Source organism: Rhinoderma darwinii, unplaced genomic scaffold (genome assembly GCF_050947455.1).
Source record: "Rhinoderma darwinii isolate aRhiDar2 unplaced genomic scaffold, aRhiDar2.hap1 Scaffold_83, whole genome shotgun sequence".
Taxonomy (NCBI): Eukaryota; Metazoa; Chordata; class Amphibia; order Anura; family Rhinodermatidae; genus Rhinoderma; species Rhinoderma darwinii.
Genome location: NW_027464397.1, coordinates 550,910 through 571,676, shown reverse-complemented (window position 1 = coordinate 571,676; position 20,767 = coordinate 550,910). Strand labels below are relative to the sequence as shown.

General features: G+C 46.2%; 1 long non-coding RNA gene across 1 annotated transcript; it reads right to left on the bottom strand.

The window, feature by feature from the left end:
• Positions 1 to 3,453: 3,453 nt before the first annotated feature.
• LOC142731592 (uncharacterized) lies at positions 3,454 to 14,605 on the bottom strand. The gene is made up of 3 exons (XR_012879032.1): positions 14,513 to 14,605; positions 13,578 to 13,869; positions 3,454 to 4,579 (listed from the first exon to the last, which is right to left on the bottom strand). It is a non-coding gene; the product is annotated as an uncharacterized LOC142731592 (long non-coding RNA).
• Between the last annotated feature and the right edge of the window lie 6,162 nt (positions 14,606 to 20,767).

Here is a 20,767-nt window from a genome sequence, read left to right as displayed (position 1 = left end):
CCTTTAAAATTGCACCCCAACCCCCTAACACTGTAACCCTAACCATATTCCTAATCCCAAACCCTAGCCCCTAACCTCTAAATCCTAACACCAACCCTATTCCTAACGCTAACAACTAACCTCTAAACCCTAACCCCTAACCCTAGCATCCTAACTCCAACTCCCTAACCCCCACCCCTTAACCCTAACACCCTACCCATTTAAACTTAACCATATTCCTAACCCTAACCCGCAACCATAGCCCCTAACCTCTAAACCCTATCCCTTAACCCCAAACCTATTCCTAACCCCAACCCACTACCCTCACCATATTCCTAACCCTTTTCGAACCTTAACCCCTAACCCCAACCCTACACCAATTCTAACCCTGTTCCTAACCCCAACTCCTAACATTCTAATTTCCTAACCCGCTAACCCAAAACCTAACCCCAACCCCTAACCCCAATCCTACCCCAACCCTTGCCCTAACCCTATTTCTAACACTATCCTCTAAACCCTAACACAAACCCTAATCCCCAAAACCTAACCCCTTAACCCTAGCACCCTAACCCCTTAACCCTTTTACCTTAACCCTGATTCTAATCCTAACCCCAACCCCCTATCCACAACCCCTAACACACTAACTTCCTAACCCACTAACTTAAAACATAACCCCAACGTAGGCAACACTCTGGCTGGGGATTACGCTCCTAGAGGAAGCCCCTGACGTCCCTGTCCATACATGTACAGTAACATTAGGGGCTTTAAGATGCTGGAATCCCCAACCAGAGCGTCAGCAATGCTCTGGCCGGGGATTTCGCTCCTGGAAAAGCTCTAACCCTAACCCCTAAAACCCTATCCCTAAATGTAGCCCCTAACCAAGAACTTTACAGCAAGTACTCTGGCTGGGGATTCCTGTTTTGAGAAAAACTTTGGCATCCCTGTTGATATATGTAGAGTAACGTTAAGTGCTCTGTAATGCGAGAATCCCTTGACAGAGCGTCGGCAAAATTCTTGCCGGGGATTCCACTCCTAGAATGAGCCCCTGAAGTCAATATCCATAAATGGACAGTGACGGCAGGGGCTATAAGATGCCGGATTCCTCAGCCAGAGTGTCGGAAACACTATGGCTGGGGATTCTGCTCCTAACCTTAAACCTAGCCCTCTTACCCTAACCTTCTAACTCTAACTCCAACCCTAAACCTAACCCTATTCCTGACCCTAACCACTAAACTCTAAATCCTAATCCTATCCCCCAATCCTAAGCCCTAAACCTAGAACCCAAACCCCTTAACCCAAGCACCCTAAGCCCCTAACCCTAACACTATTCCTAACCCCCTAACTATAACCCCAACCCTAACTCAAACCACCTCACCGTAACCCCAACTCTAACCCTCTATCCCCTAACCGAGAGCTTTACAGCAAGCACTCTGGCGGTGGACTCCTTCCTGGCTTGAGAAAGAACTTGACGTCAGTATTCATATATGGAGTGTGGCGTCAAGGGCTTTGTAATGCGAGAATCCAAGGCAATGCTCTGGCCGGGGATTCCGCTCTTGAAAAAACCGTATCCCCTAAATCCCAACCCCTTAACCCTAATGCCTAACCCCCTAACCAAGCGCTTTGCAGCAAATGGTCATGTCGAGGACTCCTCTCTTGAGAAAGACCTTTATGTCACTGCCCATATATAAACAGCGATGTTGGGGACTTTAAGATGCCGGAAATTTCAGCCAGAGCATCGGAAAATGCTCTGGCTGGGGATTCCGCTTCTGGAAAAGCTGTAACCCTAAACCTAACCCTCTAACCCCCTAACACTAACCCTAACATCTACCCTCTAAACCCCTAACGCCCTAAACCTTTACCCTAACCCTCTAACAACCTAACTCCAACCCTAACCCGCTAACCTCCTAACCCTCTTACTCCCTAAACCCCTAACCAAGTTCTTTACAGAAAGCGCTCTCGCTTAATATATCCACCTCTGCTTCAGAGGATTAGCAGGCCTGTGTCTGCTGTCATGCAGTGATGACATGATAATTACCTACACATGATTGCTATAACCAGTCACTGGCCTCAGCATTGACGCAGCGGTCACGTGCGTGAAGCTGAAATTTCATCACTGCAGGACAGCTAAAATGAGTGGCGAGACCACCGGAGCGGCAGGGATATACCAGGTGAATAATGTTTCCTCGTGTGTAATGTGTAAATGTATTTGTGTAATGTGCATGTGTGCGTGTGTGTATAATGTCGATATATGTTTGTGTGTAGAGTGTAATGTGGATATATGTGTTTGTATAGTGTGGATATATGTATGTGCTTAATTTGAATATATGTAAATGTATCTGTGTAATGTATTTATATGTACGTGTGTGTGTGTGTGTGTGTGTGTGTGTGTGTGTGTATGGAAGTATGTATGTGTGTGTGTGTGTGTGTGTGTGTGTATGGAAGTATGTATGTGTGTGTATGTATGGAAGAATGTGTGTGTGTGTGTGTGTGTGTGTGTGTGTGTGTGTGTATCGAAGAATGTGTGTGTGTGTGTGTGTGTGTGTATGGAAGTATGTAGGTGTGTGTGTATGGAAGTATGTAGGTGTGTGTGTGTGTATGGAAGTATGTAGGTGTGTGTGTGTGTGTGTGTGTGTGTGTGTGTGTATGGGGGTGTGTATGGGGGTGTGTGTGTGTGTGTATGGATGTATGTGTGTATGGAAGTATGTATGTGTGTGTATGTCGTGTGTGTGTCGTGTGTGTATGGAAGTATGTAGGTGTGTGTGTATGGAAGTATGTGTGTGTGTGTGTGTGTGTGTGTATGGAAGTATTTAGGTGTGTGTATGGAAGTATGTAGGTGTGTGTGTGTGTGTATGGAAGTATGTAGGTGTGTGCGTGTATGGAAGTATGTATGTGTGTGTGTGTATGGAAGTATGTAGGTGTGTGTGTATGGAAGTATGTAGGTGTGTGTGTATGGAAGTATGTAGGTGTGTGTGTGTGTGTATGTGGGTGTGTGTGTGTGTATGTCGTGTGTGTGTGTATGTCGTGTGTGTGTGTATGTCGTGTGTGTGTGTATGGAAGTATGTAGGTGTGTGTGTGTGTGTGTGTGGAAGTATGTAGGTGTGTATGGGGGTGTGTGTGTGTATATGTGTGTGTATGGAAGTATGTATGTGTGTGTATGTATGTGTGTGTGTGTGTGTGTGTGTGTGTGTGTATGTCGTGTGTGTGTGTGTATGGAAGTGTGTGTGCGTATGGGTGTGTGTGTGTGTATGGGGGGGGGGGTGGGTGTGTGTGTTTTTTCGTGTGTGTGTGTGTGTGTGTGTGATCTTTAAAAACTAATGCTGCCCCTTCAGATTTGTATTTGTTATAAGTCCTCTTATCTTGTCATTTATTGTCTTTTTAACATTAGAAGCAAGCTTTTTCTAGTTTCATTTTAGGGTTTTGTAATACTTGTTACTGATAGGATTATATTTTACAGTGTAATTACTTAAAGTACATGTAAAGCATTCCCATGTAGTGTCTGTATATTTATTTGACAATAGTTGCCCCCAGTCTATTTCCTGCTGCGCAGCCCTCAACCGGGAGAAATTGGCCTTTTTAATATGCAGTCAGTGTTTTACCCTCCCAGCCTGTTTGCTTTTAAGGTTTTGTTCATGTGGAGTTTTTCGCAGGCAAAAAATTGTGCCTGGAAAAATCAGCTCCGCCTTTTTTTAAGTGTTTTTTTTACCACACACGTTTTTTGACACAGTTTTTGATGCGTTTTCCTACGTGGTTCTTTATGCCCATTTTAAAGCGTTATTTTTATCTCCTTCTTCAACAGGCAAAGGAAAAATAAAACGCAAGCATTTTTTTTTTTGCCTAAAACCGCTTAAAAACGCGTCAAAACCGGTCGCGGCCGTTCACAGCATTTTTCCGTCTCTCATTGATTTCAATAGGGTTTTTTGAGGCGGAAAACGAATCTAGAAAGGTCATATCACATACGTAGTGGAACCATTATACCCTCATGTTTTCTCCTTCTTTAGTAGCGTACAACTCAAGTGCCAACTTCCATTACATGATAGTGTCTCAACAGGACTCTTTCTACAATAGATCTGGGGGTCGGCCAGTGAATACTTTTTCTCTACGTTCAGCTTAACAACAATACCGATGATGATGATGATGATGATAATATCCCTGCCTCTTTTCTATAGTAGTCTCAGTACATGTTTTAATATGATATCATTGATAACTGAATAATGAATTGAGTATTTCTCTAGCTGTGACCATCTCATGACTATCACCACATATGGAGCATCCTGCGCACTGACTATTACTAAGCCTCTCCATATTTCTCAGCATTTTCTGCTCCTTTACCCTGCGATCATATAGTCAGAAGTAACATATAAGTTCTCTCCTCACTGTTCAGACGTCATGGGTTTTCTGCTAGGATGAACACACCAGTATTTACAATGTGTCTCTTCTTCTAGATGTTTGTAGCCAGGATCTCCTTCTCTGTGCTGGTTGGTGTCTTCTAGATGTTGAAGGTGGTCATCTTCTAGGTATATGCAGGAATCTTCTAGCTGCTAACTGGGGTCTACGTGTTGTCAGGACTCTTTAAAATCTCAAAGACTGGGATAAAGATCTCCTGAAAAAAAACCAAGAAAAATATTTTGAAACAAAAAACTACAAATATATAACCTACAAAGAAATAGTAAGCCCAGCGTAATGTAGGCGCAGCCGTAATGAAGCAAGCGCATGACTAGGTGTTTGGGAGTTCTAGGCTATTATGTATTAGGTATTATGTGTTAGGCTATATTTGTAGGGATGGGAGGGTTATGTGAAAGGGGGCATGGGGCAAAATGTATCTATATGTGGTGGGTGGAGAATAAAGTATATAAGTCCATGCGGGGAAGAGGCAGCCCTCTTTTTCCCGCTGGACAACAGGAGAAATTTTTGTCCTGTTATTATATTTAAAAGACAAATATACAGATTAATATTTCTACTTACCTGATGGAAGCGGCGATGGAGACAACGATGGCCAGGATCCGCGATGCAGCGATGCAGCACGGCGTGGGATGGCTGGATGCGCTGATTGCCGGGGCTCTTCCTCCGGTTCCAGCGGCTGGAGAGGAGAGTGAGGGACGCAGCAGCAGGCGTTCCAGGCCTCAGGAGAGGCCTTCATCTGCAGAGACGCCTCGGTCTGGTCGGCGCCGAGGGAGCCCCTCCAGGGACCCTCCTCCTCCTGCTGGTCCGGAGCTGCACCCTGGCGTCGGTCCACGGAGGTCTGGGAGGAATCCCATCAGGCGGGCGAGACCGGAGGTGACAGGAGGGGGGGGGCCGCGGCGGCCATCTTCCTCCCTCCTGTCTTCAACAACAACGCCGGAAGTGGAGGCGGGACCGGATGCGCGCGCAAGACCGGATGCGCGCACAGGACCGGATGTGCGTGCGGGGCCGGATGCGCGCGCAGGTCCGGAAGTGACGGCTTTCTCCGGCGCCGATGCTCCAGGTGCCGGAGGAGCTCAGCGGACAGACATCAGGACACCAGCGCCGACCCGCAGGAAGAGGCGGGCGGCATCTAGATGGGGAGCGAGATCGCCTCCTGCAGGAGCAGGGAGGCGTGCGGCGGCGACAGCGACCGGAGGTACCCGGGCAACTTCTTGGAATGACGCCGGGCCCCATCCGGACGAGGGGGGGCAGCGGTCTGCTATACAGGCAGCGACGACTACAAGAAGATTTTATTTTGACAGCCCTGCAGAAGGACTGGATCGGCAGGGCTGTCGTTCTGAATATGCCACGCCACCAGGGGGTGGCAGGATCGTGGACGGGCCGCATTCCGCGGAGCCTAGAGCAGCAGCGACTGGAAGTGCGGGGAGCTACGGGGAGCGTGGGGTGCAGGAGCACCACTCCCTAGGATCGTCACGACCGACGCCTGGATTATCTGGAGTGATGGACGCGTCCGCTGGGAGGTCACCTCAGGGACGTACGGGTGAGTCTACCACTGATGTGGTGCCGGGGATGTGTGGGGGGGATGTGGGGGGGATATTGTCAATGTCACAGATGCAATTGTTGTTTAGAGGGATGCAGGAGTATTTTATGAGAATTGTGCCAGGCGTAGAGCAGTCGCCAGCGAGGGTATGGGGCGCTGCTAGTGAGGCGTCTGCTAGTGCGGCAGGGAGTGCGGTTGCTAATGAGGCGATTTCTGGTGCAGCTGCGGCAGTGATTGCGGGTGTTAGTGAAGTGGCGCCGGTTGTGGGTGCCGTAGTGGCTGTGGGAAAAGCAGTTGACGAGGCGGCTAGTACAGCTAAGAAGGTGGTGGAGGATGTGCGTTTGGCTGACGCCGCTAAAGGTGAGGTTTATGTGTGTTTTGAGGGCCCGCTGGGGGCACATTTGAAGGTGGAGATTAGGGAAAAGATATGGAAAGATGAATATGTTGAGATTTTTTCTTTGCTGCCGTTAGAGAAGTTTAATTTGGACCGGTGGAAACCGGATGAAAGTAAGAAGGAGGAGGAGGAGCGGCGGCGGTATCGTTTGATTCCACGGACTTTTGCGAATTGGCTGCAGGCCTTCGCTATCTTGGCTAGTGTGGTGGGTGAGAAGGCGCCGGAGAACTGTTCGGCGCTATTCTGTTATATGGATTCGGTAGGGGAGGCGTATCGTGTATACGGTGGTAATGCGTGGTTGCGGTATGACGAACAGTTTCGTCAGCGGAAGTCGGTGCGCCCGTCGTTGCGATGGGATCACAAGGATATCAGTTTATGGATGCGTCTGATGTCTGCGCCAAAACAGGGGCAGCAGCCCCTTCGTGATGCGGCCGGCGGTCAGGGGTCAGCAGCGGGTCGGTCAGGATCCTCAGGAAAGGGGTGTTGCTGGCAGTATAATGAGGGGCATTGCAAGTTCGGCCCAGATTGTAGGTACAAGCACGAGTGCTCCGGTTGCGGAGGCGCCCATGGTTTGTCCAGATGCTTCAAGAAGCATAAGGGCAGGCAGGGAGATGCTGAGCAGAAGAGGGGCGACGCCGGTGAGGGTGGAAAGGATGCTCCCGTTTTTAAGGGGCTATCCAAATAAGAAAGTGGCGGATTTGTTGTGGTTAGGATTTTCAGAAGGTTTTCGGATTCCTTGTACGTCGGTTGGACGTGACGGGGTAGTCCGTAATTTGTCGTCTGCTTTGGCGCGGCCTGATCTGGTTACGGATAAGCTGCTGAAGGAGGTGGCTTTGGGCCGCATGGCGGGGCCGTTTTCCTCCCCGCCTGTTCAGAATTTGCGTGTTTCCCCGTTAGGTTTGGTTCCAAAAAAGGAGGTGAATAAATTCCGCCTTATTCATCACTTGTCTTATCCGGAAGGCGAGTCGGTGAATGACGGCATTGATCCGGCCCTGTGCGCGGTCAGTTACACTAACTTTGATGCGGCGGTTGTTTGGGTTCGGAAATACGGGAAGGGCTCTCTGTTAGCGAAAACTGACATTGAGGCCGCTTTTCGTTTATTGCCGGTGCATCCGGATAGTTTTTGTTTGCTGGGATGTTATTGGCAGGAGGAATATTTTGTGGATTGTTGCCTCCCGATGGGCTGCTCCATTTCATGCGCTTATTTTGAGATGTTTAGCACGTTTTTGGAGTGGGTGGTCCGTCGGGAGGCGCAGGTGCAATCTGCCCTACATTATCTGGATGATTTCCTGTTTATCGGTCCGCCGGGTACCTATGTGTGTGCAGGATTGCTACACACTATGGAGAGAGTGGCAATGGATTTTGGGGTACCTTTGGCGCCTGAGAAAACTGAGGGACCCACGACGGTCATTAAGTTTTTGGGAATCATGATTGATTCAGATAACATGGAGTGTCGCTTGCCTGATGATAAGTTGCTGGAGATGAGAGAGTTGGTGGCGAGTGCGCTGCGCAGGAAGAAGATACAATTGCGGGACTTGCAATCCTTGTTGGGGCATTTGAATTTCGCTTGTAGGATTATGCCCATGGGGCGGGTGTTTTGCAGGCGGTTGGCGAATGCTACCGCAGGGGTGCATTCCCCTCATCATTTCATTAGGTTGTCGGCGGAGTTGAAAGCTGACTTGTTGGTGTGGGGGGAGTTTTTGCAGACCTATAATGGGCGGTCGGTGCTCATGTATCAGCCGGTGTCTAGTGTGGACTTGGAGCTGTATACTGATGCATCAGGTGCATGTGGATTTGGGGCTTATTTCCAGGGGCAGTGGTGTGCAGGAGTTTGGCCTGATACATGGCATGAATGTGGTTTTGTCCGTAACTTGGCTCTGCTGGAATTGTTCCCGATTGTGGTGGCTGCGGAGTTGTGGGGGGATTGTCTGCGGGACCGGAGAGTGCGTTTCGTATGTGACAATCTAGGTGTCGTTCAGGCTGTTAATGCGCAGACAGCTAATTCTCCGCCAGTCGTGCGACTATTGCGACATTTAGTTTTGAGAGGTCTGATGTTGAATGCGCATTTTGTGGCAGTGCATATTCCTGGGGTGCTGAATTCTGTGGCTGATTCCCTTTCTCGTCAACAGTGGGACAGGTTTCGTCTGCTGGCGCCGGGGGCGGAGTCTCATGGCCTGCCTTGTCCAGAGCATCTGTGGAAGGTGGTGTGACAATGGCGATGTCGCTTGTGGAAAGGTCTGTTAGTGCGGTCACGTGGCAGAGGTACAGTGCGGTGTGGCAAGTATGGGAGACGTTGTTGGAAAATGCGCAGGCAGGTATTGCAGATCGGCAGGCGTGTGTGCTGTATTTTATAGGAAATGCGTACAGTGAGGGGTCGTCTGCAGCAATGGTCGCTCGCAGTTTGTCGGCCTTGGCTTTTTGGTTTAAGAAGAAAGGTGAGGAGGACGTGACTAAGTCCTTTCTGGTGCGGCAGGCAATGAAGGGTTTCAGGAGGGGTTCCGCAGTTAGGGATCTCAGGAAGCCGGTGTCATTTGAGCTGTTGGTAGCGATTTGTGAATTGTTGAGGGAGGTTTGTGTTTCAGCATTTGAAGTGCGGCTATTTACACTGGCCTTTTCTTTGGCTTTCTTTGGGGCGTTCCGGATATCGGAGTTGGTGTCGGCCAGTAAGAGTGTGGCAGGGGGTTTATTGTATGCTGATGTGGATTTGGATGGCTCCTGCCTTTCTTGTTTGCTCCGTAGATCTAAGACAGATCAGGAGGGGAGAGGTTTTGTGGTGCGTTTGTATGAGTTACCAGGGTCGCGGGTGTGCCCGGTCCGCTGTTTTCGGGAGTTTGTTGCGGTGAGGCCTGAGGGCCCGGCATCCTTGTTGGTTCATGCAGACGGGCTGTCTCTGTCAAAATTCCAGTTTTCACAGGTGTTCAAAAAATGTATCCTGTTGTCCGGCAGAGGGGGAGCAGGTTTTAGCTCTCATTCCTTTAGAATTGGCGCAGCTACGGAAGCAGCTCGGTGGGGTTTATCCCCGGCGATGGTTAAGAAGATTGGTAGGTGGGAGTCAGACAGATACAGGTTGTATGTGCGGCCTCACTTGCTTTGAGGCGGTGGTGATAAGATGTGCTGGAGGTGGATATGGAGTAGTTACGTTGTTGTTTTGTGTTGTTTTAGGTGCAGGTCCCTGCTTGATTTGGATCATGGGGCACTCCTACGTACACTGGGGAGGTGTGCGTGCTGATGTTCGTCCGGCCGGACGGCAGTTGGGCATGGATCACGCAGAGGTGCAGGTCAGATGGTTGGGCCTGCGGGGCATGCTGTGGTGTAGGCTGTTACCAGAGGTACAATTTTATGCGGGATTGGACAGGGCGCCGGATATCTTAGTGGTGCACCTTGGCGGCAATGATTTGGGCATTCGGTCGTCCAGGGATTTAGTGAGGGATGTGAAGATTGACCTTTTGCGGTTGTGGTCGGCGTTCCCAGGAGTGGTTATTGTATGGTCTGATATTGTGGCTCGCAAGGTGTGGCGGCAGGCACGTTCCATACATAGCTTAAACAAAGCGCGAGCAAAGGTCAACAAGGTAGTTGGCAGGTTTGTGGCACGCAATGGCGGTGTTGTGGTGAGGCATAAGGAGTTGGAGGGTAGAGAGGTAGGTTTCCTCAGGGCGGATGGTGTTCATCTAAACGAGGTGGGTCTGGATATGTGGACCTTGGACATTAAGGAGGGCATGGAGAAAGCCCTGCAGTTGTGGAGGGACAATCATGTGTAAGGGGTCACACATGATTGTCGTGGCGGTAGGAGGAGGGGTCTTTGGAGGCACGGAATGAGAAGGAGAAGCAACAATGGAGATTGTTGCAAGAGAACTCGGGGCGTTTAACCCGGGATAGTATTGGAGGGGCTGGGGAGTGGTTACCCAGCTCATATATATTCCTGATGGGCAGGGTCCCCAGGAAGGGAGAGAGAGGTCTTGGACATGGTTGGTGCCCTCGGGTCAGGTGCAGAACGGCTGTAGGGTAAGGGGTCCAGACCTAATAAGGAAACGATGGAGTTTAATGATTGAAGTGCCTTCAAGGATCCTTTATCTGGAGTTGGGAAATAGAGCAGGATGTTATCATGGAGTTATGATGTGTTTATGGTTATGCTCTTTTTCAGAAAAAAGGTGTGTTTAATAAATGGCTGCTGTGGCCTTTACACCAAAATTCATGTGTGGTCTCTTATTGGGGTTTGGGGTGTAAGGTCGTAGATAGCGGAAGCATCAAACATACCTTAAGTCAAGTAAGCCCAGCGTAATGTAGGCGCAGCCGTAATGAAGCAAGCGCATGACTAGGTGTTTGGGAGTTCTAGGCTATTATGTATTAGGTATTATGTGTTAGGCTATATTTGTAGGGATGGGAGGGTTATGTGAAAGGGGGCATGGGGCAAAATGTATCTATATGTGGTGGGTGGAGAATAAAGTATATAAGTCCATGCGGGGAAGAGGCAGCCCTCTTTCCCGCTGGACAACAGGAGAAATTTTTGTCCCGCCCGCCCTCCCAGTATTTTCTCCTGTTTATGGGAATTTGTCGGTTGGGGTTTTGTTTTGTCACAGTAGCAATGGCGGTAGGAGGAGGGGTCTTTGGAGGCACGGAATGAGAAGGAGAAGCAACAATGGAGATTGTTGCAAGAGAACTCGGGGCGTTTAACCCGGGATAGTATTGGAGGGGCTGGGGAGTGGTTACCCAGCTCATATATATTCCTGATGGGCAGGGTCCCCAGGAAGGGAGAGAGAGGTCTTGGACATGGTTGGTGCCCTCGGGTCAGGTGCAGAACGGCTGTAGGGTAAGGGGTCCAGACCTAATAAGGAAACGATGGAGTTTAATGATTGAAGTGCCTTCAAGGATCCTTTATCTGGAGTTGGGAAATAGAGCAGGATGTTATCATGGAGTTATGATGTGTTTATGGTTATGCTCTTTTTCAGAAAAAAGGTGTGTTTAATAAATGGCTGCTGTGGCCTTTACACCAAAATTCATGTGTGGTCTCTTATTGGGGTTTGGGGTGTAAGGTCGTAGATAGCGGAAGCATCAAACATACCTTAAGTCATGATGCGACCAAAAAAAGTGTAGAACATGGAAAAAAATCTTTATTGGAATAACAATGAAAAGCTACATGTCAATACAATTAAATGAAAAAGACTCCACAAGACTCTACAGAAGAAAAGGACAGCTCATTGTGTGACTCACAAAGAAAATAATAATTAGATAAGACCCCATGGCTGCACAGACCTGCGTAATGTAGGTCATATAGAAATACCAAATGGTATGGAATAAACAACTATACAGTGCAAAAAAGCAGTCAGCGCATAAGTAAGAGCAAAAATGAATCAACTATTAAACAAGTATGGAGGGATATAACATACCCATAATAAGGTTGTTCAGGAGCACCAACACAGGGAGTGCCCACCCAGACGCACGTTTCAGCGCTAAATGCCTTCATCAGGGGGTGGCGCTGATAGTACACACACAGTATTTAAATGAACGCTAGCCAATGGTGCTTAAATATATCCAGGTGATATATATATATATATGCCCATAAATCAGATCAGTGCACTCACTGTTTACTATTGGTGGCAATATGTGGTCGAGTACATGGCCGGACTCCAGAAACGGCAACAACGAGACACTGGGGCGGAAACACATCAGCGCGTCACCTGACGCGGTCACGTGTGTCAGCAACCCAGCGTGTCATGGGTGACGAATCGGAGGCCGGTCAATCACAACCAATCAGAATGCAACCAGTGATTGAAGGCATGAAAAGCATTCAGAAGGATATTAACCCTGTACGGGCAGTCCAATAGCGATACACTTCATGTCTGCAAGTCTAAACCCAAAATACAGAGAGACAAGATAGTTATACAGATATATTGCACATGTATCATACAAATACATATAAATATATGGCCACAAAGTGATGTGTGATGAAGAGCGTCAACGTGTAGGGAGTAATCAAGTGTGGAACATTATTATCAATTATAATGTGTGAAAAAAGACCAATATATACGTGCCAAAAGGAATAATCCAGTGCACACAACCTGAACATAGTAGGGAAGTGACAGGTAAGAAATGATATTAAACACAATAAAGTGTTGTTTATATAGAACATGTGTAAGTAAAAGAGTGAAAAGTTAATAAATGTATGGTAACAAAATAAAAGAAATACAAAACGAAAAAAAAAATAGTGTGAATAGGCGTGTGCGATGAAAAAAGAAGAAAAAAACAACGTGTGTATTATGCATCAAAAAATAAAATGGACTACAAGTGCCAGCACAAAGCAGATTTTAGTTACATGTCGATATATCTAATACAACAAGCCTCAAAGGTGCAGAATATAATATGCAGTGATCTGCAGACAGAGCCCGCTGTTCTATTGTTTGTGAAGATCATCAGAAGTAGGAAATCATTGTTGAGGATGAAGATCATGACAACCCGAAAATTGCACAGTTGACATAGTCAACACAGGCAGCCTAAACCATATATCTAATCTGTATACATAAATAAAGAAATGTAGATCAAAATAAGAACATAAAATCAAAAATACCCAACTAAAAGCTTTGGTAGCAGTCAGAGAAATGCAGCAACACCAATGTTCTCATTGAGACCCCTCGGTTGTGTTGTCTTAAGCCTCCATATCCACTTGCATTCTGATTGCAAAAGCCTCTTTCTACATCTCGTCCTCGCATATCAGTATTGATGTGATCTATTCCCTTCACTCTCACAAGTCTAGAGTTACACGCATGATGTAGGTGAAAATGTTGTGGAATCGTCTTCAGCTGTTCCATATACTCGACTGTTTTGGCATTTTCAATGTCTCTAACATGTTCTCTTACGCGAAAGCGCAATTCTCGGGTTCTCATGCCAATATACATTTTAGGGCAAGGGTAAGTTGCATGATAGATCACACCTGTAGTGCCACATGTAATTGGCCATGTGATCTTAACATTTTTCAACCCACTTGAGTCAACAAAACCTTGAGAGCGTTCAATATTAGGGCAACTAATACAGTCGCCGCAAGGGTTACAACCCCACTTAGGACCAATCTTTCCAAAACATTTACCCGGTTTTTCCACTGTTCGGTAACTGTGAACTATTGCATCACGTAAAGAACGCGCTCTACATGCTGCAACAGCAAGATAATTTGGTAGTACTTTCTGTAGAATTGGATCATTGAGGAGCATCGGCCAAAATGTGTTTGAGGTGTCCCTCATTTCTGACCAAATGATACGTGTTCGTAAATCTTACCTTAGGAGAAATTCCTTATGTTTAGTTACAGTTTGTAATAGCTGTGCACGAGGGGGAGCTGTGCACGTGGTCGTCAATGGGCTTTATTAACATTGCGGCAGCGGCTGCAGCCCTGTTGAGCAAGTCTCTTTCTTAACTCAGTCGTGCGGAATTTCAAATCTTCATGAGTTGAACAAATTTTCTTAACACGCAGTAATCGTCCAGTTGGTATAGCTTCGATGGTGTGGCGGGGATGTGAAGACGTGGCGTTAAGAAATGAGTTTGTTGATGTCTCTTTACGATGCAAATCTGTCTGGAGACAACCATTATGGTTCCTTTTAGTTAGTATGTCCAAAAAATCTATCTCAACATGATTCCACTTGCATGTTAATTTAATGTTACGTGTATTATAGTTAAATACACTGATGAATTCTATTAATTCATCCGAAGTCCCCTGCCAGATCATGAAGATGTCATCAATGAACGGGCCCAGAAAAGGAGCTGGTTCATTGATATCTCATGATCTGGCAGGAATAGGTCCCTCTCCCACAGCCCCAGGAACAGGTTGGCGTATGAGGGTGCACAGGCTGCCCCCATTGCCGTGCCCTGGAGTTGCAGGTAGAAGGACCCATTGAACGTGATAAAAATTGTGTTTGAGAACAATGTCCGATAGGGTTAGCAACAACTCTGAAAAGTCTTTCCTATATTGCTCATATGCAAAAAGGTGGCCACTGCATGCAACCCATCCGAATGCTGGATGCCGATATATAGTGACTCAATGTCACAAGTTACCAAAATATGTCTGTCATCTAAATGAATCTCTTCAATTTTCAACAACAAATCTGCAGAGTCGCACAGATACGAAGGTAGACATTCCACTAATGGTTTTAAATGGTGGTCGACCCATTTGCACACCTTCTGAGTTAACCCCCCGGTACACAATATAATTGGCCTACCTGGAGGGTCCTTATGAATTTTGGGTAGTAGAAAAGGCGTCTGTATTGTTGGCTCAGTCACAATCAGTGCCTCCATTAGGGACTTGGAGAGGACTCCGGCATCTATACCATCTTGTAGAATGTGGATCATCTTTGCTCTAAAGGATAATAAAGAATTGTATGTTAACCTTCTACAACAAGTGGAGTTTTTTTTTTATTTAGTTTTTTTTTTAATTGATGTATTTTTTATTTTTCCAAACATAACAAACAAGCGAAGAACCATTCAACAATATGTTCCATGGCAATAGCATCTCTGAACACATCATTATTTTGCATATTATATAATCTACAATTTGTATAAATTACTTCAAATGATCCTAGTTGGAGCGAGGACAGAATTAGAGATTTTAGCCCAAAGACAAATTGAAAAAGTGTCAATATTCATAGGAAATGAAACACACTAAATAAACCATAAAGAAGGGGGAAGGGAAGTATAGAGGGGGAGGGGGGAAGAGGATGGACACGTGTATCCCCATCGTTACCGCGATTCAATACAGATATTTAAGGAATCAGATCATGATTGGTGTCACACCAGACAGCTGATGCTCCAGATATCAAGTTGTGGAGACAAAGCATGCAATCAGTTTTTGTTTTATATGAAGTGGTAAGAGAGGTATAAAGTTCTCCCACAACTTAAAAAAAGCTTCAGTTTTGTGCTCTTTTCGATGGGAGGTTTCCACCCAATCCATTCGGAAAAGATAAGATATATTTTCTAGGGAAATACGATGTGTGGGGGGTGTATTATTTATCCAAACCTGGAGAATGGCCTTCCTAGCAGCCGCAGAGACATAGTATAACAGTTGTTTGTGATGTTTCGGGATAAAGAGCATGGAAGGTGGCAGTATCCCAAAGAGACCCCACTTTTGGGTTCAGGGGCATGGTATGGACAAGGTGTTCGACACAAAATATTGTATCTTTCGCCAAAAGTCAACAATAGTTGGGCATAACCAGAGACAATGTAATTGCGGTGCTCCACACTTTAAACACGAATGGTCAGAGGAGTTACCCATGAGAAAGCCCCTATAAGGGGACACGTCAGCCCTATGGGCTATTTTAAAAGACATCTCCCAGGACATGGCTGATGGGAGGTATTTGGCAGCCATAGTTACAGATGATAGGACATCGTCATGAGTTGTTTGATCTAAGTGGTCAACCCAGTAAGAGACGCCTGATCTCGATTTAGCGTAGTCCAATCGTAGTCCAATGGCTGTCTTAAAACGTTATAATAGGTAGTGATTAGTCTTTTTCGGCATTGATGAAATGGAGTTAAGTGACAGAAGAAGTAATCCCAGTCTTGGTCTTGTAAGTGTCTAATGACCTTGTGAGCATAGCTACAGGCCTGCATGTAATAAAATGGGTGTTGGCCCAAAAAATCATATTGTATACGTAGTTCATTAAATGAGTATGGACGACGAGTGAGCATGTTAGTTATCTGATTAATACATGTCAACCCCCCCCCCCCAACCCATCCACGAAAAACCACATGGGGGTTGGCATTTTGGAAGTCAAAGTTATGGACCCAAGGAAGAAGTAGGAAAAATCTAGGGTTTAAACCTAAGTGTTGCCTGACCTTGGTCCATGTTTCCAGGAGGACATGACTAGGGGGTTAGCCCGTTCATCAGGTGATAGAGCCGAGTAGGGAGTGTGTAAGAGGCATGTTAAGGAAATGGGTTTTGAAAATTGTTGGTCCAATGTAGAATCAGAAAAGCAGGAGCTACCAGTTATCCAATCTCCAATCACTCGTAGTTGAGCTGCCATATTGTATAAGTGAATCTGTGGAAAATTAATCCCTCCATTTTCATGATGTTGCTGCAATATGCATAGGCTCACTCTTGGTCTCTTTTGGTTCCAAATGTAGCCTCAAAAGAGAGTATTCAGCCGCCTAACGTCAACTGGTCTCAAGTATATAGGCAAGGATTGTAGTAAGTATAACAACTTAGGGAAGACAACCATTTTTAATAGATTAGCCCTACCTAAAAATGATAGAGTAAAGTGCCTCCAATCTATGAGTTGGGATTCCAAATATGCAATAATGGGATTAAGGTTTCGTTGATATAAATTTGATCGTTGTCTCGTGATGCGTACCCCCAAATAGGGAATGTAATCAGAGTTCCATTTAAATGCATGCTTCGAAGACCAGAGTGGCCTGGAGGGACCCTTAAGAATTAGCGCTTCTGATTTTTGTAGATTGATCTTGAAACCTGACAGGGCACCATAAATTGGGATATCCTGGAGGATTGGTTGTAAAGTAGAGGCAGGGTTAGATATGAAGAACAAAATATAATCTGCAAATAACGATAGTTTAATTTGAGAATCTCCAATTTGTATGCCTTGAAAACATGCTAGGGACTGGAGATGACGGAGAAGTGGATCTAGGGATAAATGAAACAGTAACGGTGAGAGAGGGCATCCCTGACGCGTACCCCTGAAAATTGAGATAGGAGGTGAGTTAAGCCCATTGATGGTAAGGGATGTGGTAGAGCAGGCCTGTGAGCGTGAAAGGAATGTTAGAAAGCGGTCCCCGAAGGCCCGGGACTGCAACACCGCTGTGAGAAATGGCCATGATACAGAGTCAAACGCCTTTTCCTTGTCAAGTCCCAGCAGCATGGTCACTGGGGAGGAGGGTCTAGTGCAGACACCGTGGCTGCTACAACCTGACGGATACCTTTAGTGGAATGTCTATTCCTTAAGAAACCCAGTTGGGTTGGGGCAATGATCAGTCCAAACATGGTTTGGAGGCGGTCGGCCAAAATCTTTGTTAGGAGCTTATAGTCTTGGTTTAAAAGGGAAATCGGAGGATATGAGGAAAGGAGGGTTGGATCCCTGTCAGGTTTGGGAAGCAATATGGTCCTGGACGCATGAAAGTTAGGCAGGTCAATCTCCCCACTAAATATGGCTTGTAAGGTCCTCGTCAATGTCGGTACAATATCTGGCAAAAGTTTGTAGTATTCAGCCGATAGGCCGTCAGGACCCGGCGTTTTATTATTGTGTAGCTTAGAGATTGCTAAAGCAACCTCCGCCTCCGTGATATCATTATTTAAAAAGTGGAGTTTTTTCAATTGGCGATTTGCTTCATAAATATACATCTGGCGTGGCCAAAATACCACATTTCTGCCTTTATCGGCAGGTTTTACTACCACATCATGCCATGATTTAATCCTCTCCAAGCTCTCTCTCTCTCTCTCTCTCTCTCTGAACTCGTCAGATTGTCATTCTTAATTTTCCTTGGAATGTTTTGCTAATCTTCAGGGACTAATTTGACAAAAAGATCTACTGCGGGGCAAATAGACAACGGGGGGATTTTGTAGATTTGGTTCTAATACAGATATGAATCTTACCTTCTGATATTCCCCCTTCTTGGTGAAAGAGTTTCTCAAATATTCGCAATGTTTCTCGTTCCTCAACTGTCACAAATAAATCGCCTTCCTCTTTAAAATACCATTTTACTGCTGAGAAAAGATCAAAACAGGAGGCGGGAGAAAAGGTCAAGACTTTGTCCAACAGTGTGATGTCACCTATAGATAATTGATGCATAGAAATGTTAATTACCTTCTTGTGATGTCTTGGATTTTGTTCCAATCCCTTATTCATTTTTCTCCTACTGTTGGACGACTGATTTTAGTTCCGTTTTCTTTTGTATCTTGGTAAGTCACTTGTAGAACTCACGCTACTACATAATGTCATATCATGGTGACCGCTCTGTGATGACAAAGATCACATAGAAGAGGAAAGACTCAGTGATTCACCATTTTGTCTCATTCCATCAATATATTTTCTTCTGTTGAAAATCATTATTATCACATATCAATTTCTTTGTTTTTCTGCTCTCCATTTCTTTTTCCCACACGAGGCATTGTTGATCCAATTGTGTTTTAAATGTTTCTAAGTCCTCTTTGGACATCTCTGCTTTTAATTTTTGCTGGATCTTTTCCAGCTCGTTATCCCTGTTTTCTAATGATGTGTTATTGGGTCCAATAAGAAGCTCCATCACTTTAAATGAACATGCACTGCAGTTCTCCTCCCATTTAGATGGAAAATTCACATCTTCAGTTGGAAATGATAGGAAAACTTGTATGCGTAACCCCCTCGGTATAAGGCCCTGTTCACACGGAGTTTTTTGCAGGAGGAAAATTCCTCCTGTAAAAACTGACCCTGGAGGTTTTCAAGTTTGATGTGGTTTTTGATGTGGTTTTTGACGTGGTTTTTGACGTGGTTTTTGAGGCGGTTTTCCAGGCGGTTTTTCAGGCTGTTTTTTGCCGAGGTTTTCACATGCATGACATCCTTCTGGGGGTTGTACTTCCTATGAAAACTCCACCCATCCTCCTGCTACATGCGATTTTCTTGAGAAATCTGCTGGACATGGAGCTAAATCAAGAGCAGGGCAGCAGTGGGGTCGCAGTATTGCCCAGAATAAAGGTGAGGAGGCGTCAGATGTGCCTCCTCATGAAGGTGCTTGTCAATGTTGTTCGTCGGCGCAGGTGGCGAGAGGTAAGTTTTGACACACCGTTTTTCTACCCTCCATTACCCCAATGTAGACAAAGCATTCATTTCTGTTCAATACTTTTTTTTTTCACAGGTGGAAGAACAACGGAGAAAACGCCATCGCCGTTACTGGGTGCACCCCATTAACGAACTGCGGCCACAGAGGGGACACATTGGACAGCTGTATGCCGAACTGCGATGGTGAGTTGTTGTTTTTTTCTTATTGCAACTGTATAAAAAAGTGAATACAGAGAAGTATGACCCTGTGTATTTAACCACTAAATGGCATAATTTTTGGCATCCACGCCGTTGGTAGGGGTGTCACTACCGCTGTAGAAACCATACCACCTGCTATGGGGCACACGACATCAGGGTGCCTGTGCCGGCCACCAACACAGCCCCCCCCCCCCCGCATGCCTGGAGATGCCGCTAGCAGATGATATGGCTGTGCCATGCTACATTGAATAGTATCTGTGTGCTTGGACGCAGATCCTATTGAACAGTATGGCATAGCAGGGAGGAATCTCCTTACTCTGCCATAGGCTGGTGGCCATGTTTGTAATGCATTTTTTATCATGTACACAGACAGTATCCCTGCGCAGGCTGGCATGATGACGTCGCTGCATCACGCCGGTCTATGCAAGGATCCCGTTGAGGTTGTGGATCAGCTCATCTCATTGCCTAGGTGAGTATAATGTTTTTTTGTTTTATATGGGGGGCGCTATGTACAAATGGCTTCTGACACTATGTACAGGGGGGCTTATGGTTCTTTGATGGTGGCGAATGAAAATCAAAAATGTAACTAATAATACACAAGTGGCTAATCCATTTTGATGTTTCTTTACAGCTATCCTGACAAGTTTTCCGATTTCTGTCGAATGTCTGTCAGCGCCTTTGATCAGCTAGATGTGATCCTGGCAAACCATCTGATCCGTGAGGATACCAACATGAGGAGAGCTATCAGTCCTACGGAGAGGCTGCTAATCACGTTGCGGTGAGTTTATTTTACATGTCTTTTGTGTGTGTTTTGCCTTCTTGACCATGTACTAAAACTATATGAAAAATATTACTGGTTATGGTCAAGATAGGCATGTGGTGAAGATAGTCATGTATAGCTCCTTGTACTAATTTTTTTTTTTCTCTATCTCTTTCAGATTTTTGGCAACTGGGGAGAGTTACGCATCTCTGCACCTCCAATTCCGGGTTGGTAAATCTACCATCTCTGGAATTGTGATGAGTACATGCCACGTGATCTGGCAGCACTTACAGCCCATTTCGATGCCCAGTCCGACCCAGGAGACTTGGTTGCAGGCAGCAGCAGGCTTTCAGTCTGTGGCCAATTTCCCAAACTGCATAGGCGCCGTCGACGGGAAGCACATACGTGTGCAGCAGCCACCGCAATCAGGATCACATTACTTCAATTACAAGAAGTACTTTTCTGTGGTCCTGATGGCGGTGGCTGATGCCTCGTACAAGTTTGTTGCTATCGAAGTCGGCGCTTATGGCAGTACTGGGGACTCCCGGGCGCTACTGACATCGACATTCGGCCAGCGAGTGCTGGTAGATCAGGTGACTCTGCCCCCTCCAAGACCTCTTCCAGGTACCACGCATCCATTCCCTTTCGTCATGGTGGGGGATGAGGCTTTTCCGCTGATGACCAACCTGCTGCGCCCATACCCACGGAGGGCACTGGATGCCCGGAAGAGAGTCTTCAACATGAGGCTGAGCCGGGCA